The sequence below is a fragment of the Corapipo altera genome, unplaced genomic scaffold (assembly GCF_003945725.1).
Source record: "Corapipo altera isolate COAL_440 unplaced genomic scaffold, ASM394572v1 2b, whole genome shotgun sequence".
NCBI lineage: Eukaryota > Metazoa > Chordata > Aves > Passeriformes > Pipridae > Corapipo > Corapipo altera.
The window spans coordinates 8,204,190-8,214,141 of NW_020884874.1; the positions used below are offsets into that span (position 1 = coordinate 8,204,190).

Genomic DNA, 9,952 nt, shown 5'->3' on the forward strand with positions numbered 1-9,952 from the left:
ACTAAAAGGCAAAATCCAAACTCACAGTAAACTCACAAAGTCAGCAACTCCTCTGAAGTACTAAGTAATTTCAAACCTTATTATAATAGGATTGACTTGCAAAACTCCAAATTAAAGAGGCATGAAGCAAATTAAACTGATTTTAAAATGTTCTAAAATGCATTTGCTTAAATCCAGAAGCCTTTAAATGACCACTAGTGTTTTCATTAGGATTTAAAAAAAAAAAAAAAGAAAAAAAAAAAAAGCGTGTTTCAGGACTTTGTACTGACCATAGCAGTGAAGAATGAAATGATCTAATAGATGCCTTCTAACTTTAACATCTATTATTGTAAGAATTGTCATCACTACCTTGAGTTTAGCTATAAAGAGGTCATGTCCAAGTTAGCCTCTTCACTACAACATTTACAGCTGAATAATCTGACCCTAGTTGTTTTCAAAGAGATTTTTTCTGTCTAGCAAATATCCACAGAAATAACAAAAAAATAGCATGTGTTTTGAGTCACATTAAAGCTCCAAGCAGTCCATAAACTACAAAAACTCCTGTGAAAGACTTTAATAGCATGGTTGCTCTTTCCAGAGCATGTTTTGCAGCAACTACATTAAGCTTAAGAGGGACAAAAAGTAACCTAACTTTTCATTCACACAGTTCGACACAGAGGTGTCAACTAAAAGATAGCATTTGTTCCTAAAAATTTTAATAAACAGCAACATAAGATGATTCAACATCTTGCAAGTTGACTTCTTTTCAGAGTTTACTTACTCAAACTTTCTGTTTACAGTCAGCCTTGCTGGTCTCAGGGCACAGTTTCACATTGCACTACTCCTAATCAAGCCATTTCCAAACCTTGTCCTTCCTATTAGTATACTGTCTTATTTGTACTGACAAAACCATCAGTGGGAATAACTGTACTAAATTTTAAGCTACATCACCTAAATTACCACATTTATAGTAGGGCTGGACCTACAGGTGTACTGTAAAACTTTAAGAGAATCTGAGAGGAATCAGAAAACTGGCCATTTTAATATGGAATGACACTCATGTGAGTTAAGGTTACCAGTTTCAGATGAAATCAACAACATAACATACTGGGCTCCAAGAATACACATTCTTAATTATTAGCTTGATTTTATCAGTTTAGTGTGGTAGGAAACAAGAATTCGTTCAATCCAAACCAAATGTAGACAAAAGTCACTTAGCATATCACCAGTCACTGAACCTGTGTTCAGTGTTGTTCTGATGCACACCTCGAAGGAACTATAATAAAGGATCAAATTAGCGGACACAGGGATAAGTAGCATACATCCACTTATCATCAGTGGGGCTTTTGTGAAGGTAAAGTCCTCTAAAGGAAGTAAACATATGGAAGAGGAGATACTACTGATATAGTCTGTGGTTTCCAAAAGGCTTTTGAAAGGTTCCTCTTAGAAGTCTTTCAGGACAACAATCTAACTATTGCAAAAATAAATATGTGACTAGAAGAGAGAGTGAATGGCCCATTCTCACAGGAGAAGGATATCACCAGGAGCTCTGTAGGAACTGGAACTACAACACTCATATTTCACGAATAAGTAACCTGAGTAAAAGGGTGAGCAGTAAAATAAGGCTTCTGGATGATTTTAACTTATTCTGGGTAACAAAGACAAGGGCATCCTGAAAAATTGTAAAGATCAAGCAAGTAGACTACAGAATGGTGCACGAAATTCGGGGTATGAAAATGTGAAGAGCAATGGGAACTATGCTAATCTAATATGTACTATGATGAGCTTGAGGCTGACCATTATCTCTCAGGAATGCAGTCTTGGTGTTGTGAAAAACTGCTCTGTACAAACCTCAGCTGAATGCTTATTAGTTATAAAAATCAAAGCAAATGTTTAGAGCGTGCCTATGAGGAAAGGAGGGGAACATTACTCCACCACAGAAGTTTGTGCCATGTACAAGCTTGAGGTTGTACATACCTCGAGTATGATGTACTGTCCTAGTCCCCACCTCTCAAAGAAGGGCAACTAGAAAACATTTGATTAAGGTGAACGAGGGTCATCAAATATATGAGAAGATTTACGTCCAGAATATAAGCAACAAATCTTCCAGCTGGGAGAGAGTCAAGTGCAAGGAGAGGTAATGGAAGGCTGTAAAAAACCTAAGTGACAGCCAGGACAGACAGAACTGAATGTTTACTGCCTCTTCCAGTAGAGGAAATAAGGATCATCAAGTAACATCAGAAGATGGTGCAAAACAAAGCTGATTATTTGCAGTGTGGGCAGCCAAGCTGGTGACCTCCTTACCATAGGATGGTACAGATGCTATAATAAAAGAGTTGCTGAACTGAAAACCACTGGAAACAAGGAGAATGTGCAAAGGAAGCAGCGTTTATGCTTGTCCTGTTATTCCTTCCTTAAGGTATACACTTCTGTAATACCACATAAAAAAAGACACCTGACCTGACCCAGTATATCCATGCTTTTGTTTCTAAAGAAAAAAGGGTATTTGAAACTTTATTGGTAAGCCTCTGCAGAAGCCACAATCCTTGCAAATATTCTAGTTTCAAATAGTTTATCCAGCGAACCAAGATAAAGGAATCTTCTGAATTTAAAATGCTCATAAGCAATTTTCTGTAAAAGGGAAATACTAAGTGAAAATCTGAAAACACCTCCTCAATCTTCTTAATTGCACAATTATTTAAAAACTGGTGCAGACTCTAATCTTTTTGCTCAGAAAAGAAATTAAGTACCTATTTTGGGCCTCTCCCTGTTCTTAGTATGTTCTAGCCAGCATGACCCCCCTCACCATGAAATGGAAACGTGGATGTCTGGTCCTGGCTAATAACTGAGGGAAAGGCCTACAAACCCCACAGTGGGAGAAGGTAGCACTGCAGGGTGCAAGGATGTAGCAGAAGCCTAGTTTATACTTATTCAAATTGCTGCAGGTCTGAACCCTTCTTCACAGGCATGAGTTTGAAGAACAAATAAAAAAAACCCCAAACCTTCACGACAACCAACCAACCAAAACAAAATAAACCAATCAACCACTAAAAAACCTACAGAATCACTGTTAGTTCCATTCTTTGCCATTTACCTTGCTCGTCTCTCAAAATTCTTGCTCCCCCTGCAAGAATGGCTTAGCTGCTCATGAGACCATAACTGAATCATCACACTTTACTACTGAATATATCAGGTTAGATAGCACCAACTTGAATTCTCTAATACATAGCCTGTATATCCTGATAGTTTAGTATCATCTATGTGAGTAATGAAGATACCCTTGCAGCAAATATTAACTGAACAAGGCGTGTAATAAAACTTAGGACACAGTTTACATAAGCTTCCATAACAAAGGTTGAATTTTTTAAAAATAGAAACTACTTTATTTTCATGTGCATGCAATGAAAGTAAAGTTCTTGTAATAGCTTGGTCTTCAACCTGCCACAAAAAGCTCTTCAGAGTTAAGTGTTCTGGACAGTCTTGAAACTATTTAACTAATCTCTAACAAAGGGCTATTAATTTTATTTTACTGCTAGGAAGCTACAGTGCTCATAATAACATTACAATAGTTAAAAAACTCCAGGAAATGACAGGGGGTTTTTTTCCCCCCAAATAACAGAGCAGTTTGGATAACTATCCAAATGTTTTGTTTTGAAAAATATTTTTAGAGATAATTGCTAGGCATTACTAGTAACATAAGGTTTGCCCCTTCTTCAAATGCTTCTCAAAAAAACCCCTACTGCTTCAAAATAACAATATAGTAAAAAAACTATCAAAATAGTGTTAAGCATCACCATTACATTGTATTCTGCCTTCTAACAGTTACCTAATAAGCTGTATTTTTCTGAACTTAAAATGGTTTAAGTCAACCGTGGTACACTCAGTCTCTCAGTACCTCAAAAATCTCGATTTGTACGTAAGAACAGTTCTTAAATGCATAACTGCATTTCACTGACTCTCCTCCCACTTCCTGACACAATGATGAAAGGTTATATTAACAGGAAAGGATAAGCATACACATGTACGGGCACAGAATGCTTATATTCACAGATATCAAGTTTTCACACTCATGCTTATCCACCACAGCAGCAATGAGCATGGCATCCCGTGGTTTTATCCTGTCCTTTACCAGCATCCTGTACTTTATCCTCTATTACCAAATACCAAAATACTGTGAAATACTTTTGGAGTAAGGTTAATGAGATTTCAGTGAGCTGTGGCCAAGAACAGGCATCACAATTAACCCACTCCAACAAATCTTATCTCACACCAGAGGATTAGAAGCAGCACAGAAGAATTTTACCAGGAGTGGAAGCAGCATCTCCCCCAGCTGCCGTGGGGTAGAAATGCTCATTATTCCATTACAGATAAAACAGAAGAATCACTGCTTGTGTTCTCTGCACTGGCTTGAGTCACATCTAAGTTGCAGACTCACTGTTTGTCCTTAGAGAGCCAAATAAACTTTATAGCCTCTGTTCCCCTACTTCCAAGTTAAAGCAGAGGATTAATATAAATCTCTGAAAACAGCCTCAAGATATACAGATGAAAAGTGTACCAAAAAATTACACAGAAACTTTCATATTTACACTACTACATAGAGAGATCCAGTATAGTGGGCAGGTATACAGAAAAACAGGGTTCTTAATACAGAAGATCTTTCTCAGGTCTTCTACTCAAGGTTTTGAAAGCAGGTGTCAAGTACTGGCTACCTATAGAAGTATGCAAAAAACCCCACTGCTTCAGAACAGCATTACAGTAAAAATTTAACAAAGTAATATTAAGTGTCAGCACTACATTATAGTCCCCCTTTTAATGGTCACCTAGTAAGCTGTATTTTTGAAATATTTCTGCATTCTGCTCAGCCTCAAAGCAAAAAGGCTGGCCTAGAACCAGAACTCTCAAACTGCCTATGCTACTTCCTAGAGGCATGGCATCTTCAAAGATTAGCAGGGAATAGCATCTTTTAGCCAGATTTTTTAAAGGTTTTCTTTGTATTGACCCAGTGCTCTTCAAGAAAATTTTACTACATCACAAACAGAAACACTTGAGAGGGGAGAGTGCAAGGGAAGAAGATTAAAGAGCAACAGGACAACATATAGCCAAGGCTCCCCAACAACAGCAAGACCCACCCCACCACCCCAAAAAAACTAAACATAAACAACCAACTAAAAACAAACAAACAAAAAATCCCACACACACTCTGTATGGATCTCTATTACAATGAAAGTACACTGAACAGCTTTTATCCATTTCATATAATTACTTTTTCCTACACACAAAAATGCAGCAGATCTTTTTTTCTTTTTTTTTTTTTTTATCTTTTCTACAGCAGGTGTTTCTATTCTTACACTTGCAGAAGGAAGATCTATGTTCCAAGCAGAATAGCTCCTACAGCCTCTTTTCTATCAGAGACTGCAAACTTTTATTAACAGTATCCCTGCATTCACTGCTGTTATTCTTTGGGGGTTTTGAACTATTTTCAACATCTTCTTTTTGTTCAAGTTACTGTAAAAGACTCAGGACAGAGACATTTATTCTTTCCAGCAACTTTGTAATACATTATGAATACCTAATGCCCTAAAACAGAATAATTTATTTAATGCAGACCTAAATAAACTAAAAACAATGGATAAAATGAAAAACTTTCAGATAGATGCACTTAACTACAGAGCACATCAGAACCTACGACCACCTGTTTCAGCACAGCTTTATTAGTCTCAATTCAGCAGCACAGGTGGAAGTCAAAAACTACACAAAGTTCAGCAAACACATCAGCGTTGTGCAACAACTGGCAAATCATCTAACTAAACTCATTCACCTCTTGCTCTCCATTTCCTTTCTAGATTCTGACATTTAATCTACACAAATCTTCACTGAAATTGGTTCAAAGCAAGTCCAACAATAGGAAGATACTTTGATGGGCACTCCTCCACCACAAATTGCTGAGAAAAAAAAAATCTTTTCTTCAACTCTTGCAATTAAGTTTTTGAAAGACAACTTAAAAATTCCCATTGCAGAAAATACCTTCTCATTAAGAAGTGAATCTGCATCAGAATAACTTTTTAGCCATCATATTTTTTGTTCCAAATTGAAAGCAGTCTTGTAATAGTTTTCCTCGCAGTAATTAGGCTAAATTTATACCAGTATTTTCCCAAAACAGAGGTGATCCAGAAAAAGTATGAAATTCTTCTAGTAATAAAACGCATATACACACATATATGTTCTCAAGATACCAGTCAAGGATAAACAATACAGCAGTTTCACCGTCACCTGAAGCCATCACCACCACTGAAAGGATCAATCTTCTTCCCTCACTGTCACATCCTGCACCAGCCCAAGCATCCATAAAGTCCTACCCAGAAACTAACACACATTAAAAGCAAGACTGAAAGAAGAAAAAAAAAAAAAAAAAAAGCCAAAAATTAATCTCAGCTAAAACAAGCTTATTCCAGTCACCCACACTGTTTGGATGCTCTATTTGGCACAAGGGAGGGTGAGAAATAAGACTTACTCTGTTAGAGCACTACTACCTTGATGCAGTTATGAAACTGCAGCCCAAGACACAACGCTGAACAATTAACCTTTTCTAAGTGCCTTATTAGCTCTAGAGTGAACACCGAGGAGGTAAAGTCATCGGGAAAAATGCAGTTTAAAAAGTCAATTATCTGCTCGTTCGGTTTATCAAAGCTGAGGTAATGAAATCATAGGACGGTTCACAGGGTGACTAGCACACCACAGCAAAACCCTCCCAAATATTAGTACCAAGCCCTACTGCAAGCTGCAGCAACAATTTGTATGGACTTTCTCAGAATGCCCGGAGAAGGCAGGTTTAGACACTCAGGAAATAAAGGAAGCTCAAATTTTACTCAGGACTTCTGAGACACAAATCATGCTGTTCTTCCCAACAGTAGAACTGAAAAGGCCTTTCAGAAGTTTATTAAAGAAGCACTAACAGCAAAATCTTAATGGCTCTCCTACTAAAACTCTGACATTAGGTAACACATTTTGAGTTTCCTCCATATAGTAAAGCAATATAGACATAGTCTCACTCTCCAATCTTCACTATAGCAAAAACAAACACTGAGTTTTTGGGGGTTTTATTTATTCTATGAGCATTTACTACAAAACTACAGTACAGAACAAATCCTAGAATGTTACAGGCCATCAGCAATTCCCAGATTTTTGCTGTTCCTCCACTGGCACTACTGTATCACGTACCAGTAATCCATGGCAGTGCATTTGTAGAAGACAACTGCAAGCACCAAAGGCTCGACTTCCTCGCTAAAAGCATTTCACTCTTGCTTCAGACTAGCTCTAGTCTGCTCTTACAAAACTATGTGGCTGAAGCTCATCTTCCAACCTAGTTTTTACCAAAAAAGGAATCTGGTCTGTGTCTTCTGGATGCTCTGCTTTGCATTGCAAAAAGGGTCTTGAAGCAAGGATGACAGGCATCTGCTCTGCTTCAAAAGTTCCCTCTGACCTGCTCTTTTCACTGCCTACAGGCTCTCCTCCAGCTGGAGCTGAAACAGCTCACCTGTCCAGTTGCACTTCACCAAGTCCACCCAGGGCCACAAAGGCTGGGTTCTCTAGCATAGGCAGGGCAAAACACAGTTCCACAACAAAAATGTTAGTTATTCTACACACAGAGAGCAGAGGTCTTGGCAGAGCTTATTCAATTTGACCCAGCACTGTGCCCCTGTGGTTGGAAACCCTGCCCCAAATGAGCATAAAAATAAACATCTCATATCAACGTCCACATATTCCTGCTCACTAAAGGAATCGGGAACTAGCAGTGCTGGAAGACTTCAAGACATAGGCCTTCTCTCAGCTTCTGAAATGTGTGGTTTGGCTTTGTCTTGGTTTGTTGTTTTTTCTAAACTAGTGAATTACTCTGAAAACATAAAGTCATGGCTAAACAATCCATACTTTGCATCATTACAAGGTTTTAATTTATTCTTGAAATCTGGTTCAAATGCCAGGACAGGTATGGTTGAATTAATACAAAAAGCTGTGAGAAAACTACTGAGGGCATTTTGCTGGAAATGAGCTGCCCAAGAGCCATACACTTAAACAACTCATACAACACAATATTCTACTACTTAGCAGACTTACTTAGTGAGATCTTACTTAATAGATCAACATTAGCTCCCAGTGTTGATCTGCACAACACCTCAACTCTTCATTTAAAAACAGTCTACAGAACAGAACTCACTCAGGAGACTGCGGGCACACTATTAATCTATATGCTAAAAATTGGACCATATTCACATTTTAAAATCCATTAAGACAATTATGAGGCAGAACCATTCATTGCTATGCCTGGTAATTTTCACTTAGTTGATTCATTTTTTTTGTACCAACAGCATAATAAAATTTATCTTTTGTTTTGGAAAGTATGGTTTGATACAACCTTGTAAGAATCTAGCACTAACTGCAGAACAATATGCAACAGGCCTTCCATACTGTGGACGATACTGGCTAGATGGAAAGAAATTATTAATGTTTAATGGCAGGCCTATTTAAAAACTGAGTAAAATCCATATAGCCATATTCCAAAGTCAGGTTTTCATTTCCTGCCATTCTGTAAGGATATCTGAAGATCAAATATGTAAGGTGAGTAAAGTGTTTCCAAGTTTGACAGCATTTCTACAGCTTTTCCTGCTTCTGTCAGCCCCTTGAAACTGAAGTTAACATCACTCAGTGTCCCTGCTGGCCATACCATTCTGCACAGCATCTCAAGTAAGTCACAACCATTTTCCCAAGAAGCAGCTCCTAAGAACTACAGAGGAAGTAAAGCATTATTCAAGAGAAAGAGCGATTTTCTCCCCCACTGCCTCCCACCCTTCACCAGAACAAAAATAAAATAAAAATATTGAGTTTTGGAGAAAGGTTATAGAAGTAATCTTCTCTCTCAGATCCCCTGCTCCTTAAATACAACCCAAAGATTACAAAACATCTTCAACAGTAACACCTCCCTCTTGCAACAGTCAGGACACAGAAAGATGAGGCAGAGAAACCTTTCTTTTCAGCAGAAAGAGCTAACTCCTCAGCCAGACAACAAGTAGTATCTGGAGGACAGAGAGCAATCCTCCAAAGAAGCCCTGTCAGAAGCCACATCTGTCAGCAATCAAGACTGTGAATAGCTATTATTTAGCACCAAAACATTTGTTGTCTTACTCCCTAACAGAAAGTACAGGATTAAGATTTCATTGCTGAGTATTTCTTTTACATATAAAACTAAGTTAAGCAGAACCTAGCAAGCCATTTAAAATGGCATCAAAACCACCAGATACTGAAGGTAAAAAGATGCAGGGAGCAAAAGGGATTCTTCACAGATTTCAAGGCACAAGTGTTCTTAAGAGGTCTGTAGGTTTCAGCGATGGGAATCACACCAAGCATTCCTGTTTTACTCAGCGTTTACTATCCTGCTTTTAAATACAATTTCTACAGCTTTTTTAATCTCAAAACTGCAGTTAAAAACGTGTTCCTGCACAGCCCATATACCAAAACACCTTCTCCTTCCAAGAATAGAGGGATGCACTAAAGACAAAGAGGAAAATTACTTTGGAAATGAAATTCTGAACTATTAGGAGAAACTTTCTAACACAGCTCGGTGAGACAAAGCATCACCCCGAAGGGTGGAAGAGAAATGTAACCCTTCGGACATTTAACCGCGACTTGTAGCGGGAAAAAATTAAATCTTTTCACACTCGCTGTGACCTTATGGCACATAAAAGCAGAGCTCGGTAACTTTTCCTCTCTGGCCTCAACTCAATAGCTTATTCTCTTCTCCACGGCTAAAATTTAGGTCACCCGCCCTGAAACACTCCGGGAAGGCAGGGAGGAAAACCCAAGCCCCAAACAAAGCCCCGGACCCCGGCGCAGCGATGACTCTGCAGGAGCAGCGGCGCGGAGCCGGGCGGGCTCGGGGGGGGCGGCCCCTCGGACGCCCCCGGGCACCGCTCGATGGCTG

At 38.6% G+C, this 9,952-nt stretch overlaps 1 protein-coding gene across 1 annotated transcript in view; it reads right to left on the reverse strand.

The window, feature by feature from the left end:
- Nucleotides 1-9,952, reverse strand: part of SEC63 (SEC63 homolog, protein translocation regulator) — a 59,695-nt gene that overhangs the window by 49,054 nt on the left and 689 nt on the right. The gene's annotated exons all lie outside the window — the stretch shown is intronic.